Source organism: Rhagoletis pomonella, unplaced genomic scaffold (genome assembly GCF_013731165.1).
Source record: "Rhagoletis pomonella isolate Grant_MI unplaced genomic scaffold, Rhpom_1.0 Rhpom_scaffold_00005, whole genome shotgun sequence".
In the NCBI taxonomy this organism is placed as follows: Eukaryota; Metazoa; Arthropoda; class Insecta; order Diptera; family Tephritidae; genus Rhagoletis; species Rhagoletis pomonella.
Genome location: NW_023458559.1, coordinates 10,680,440 through 10,681,066, shown reverse-complemented (window position 1 = coordinate 10,681,066; position 627 = coordinate 10,680,440).

Below are 627 nucleotides of genomic sequence, written 5' to 3'. Positions count from 1 at the left end.
ATTTCCAGCACTGCTTCAATTTAGGAAAGCAGCTGCTAAAACTGTGTGAGTTCGTTCGACAACCTAAATTGTTTGTTTTGGAATTGTTGCTTTTAATAAATATATCTATAAAATGAATAATTTTGCGGTAGCTTTGGGACTATTTAACAATATAATAAATTTGCAACAGAAAAGGAGAATGTTCCATCCTGGCATCTATAAAAGAATACATTTGCTCTTCTGACCCTGCGAAATAATATACATCCATCGAATTACACATATACTTATCTGAATGCAAAAATCAAATAAATTGCATACATGCACAGCTTCGACTCAAAACCGAAATAATGCGTATGACAAAAACCGAAATAGTGCAAACATGAAAACGAACTACTTTCTGCGTAGGCGGCCTTCGGCCGCGCGGAGGGATAATAACCCTTACTAAGTAGAATTCTCCTTTCTGTGTTGCCGGAAAAGGGGGTGGAGTCGGGGGGCGGAAGTATTTTTGCGCAGAACATCTTTCTGCGTAGGAGGCCTTCGGCCGCGCGGAGGGATTATAACCCTTACTAAGTAGAATTTTCCTTTCTGTGGTGCCGGAAAAGGGGGGAGGGGGGGAAGTATTTTTGCGCATTTCTTATTGCGTAGGCG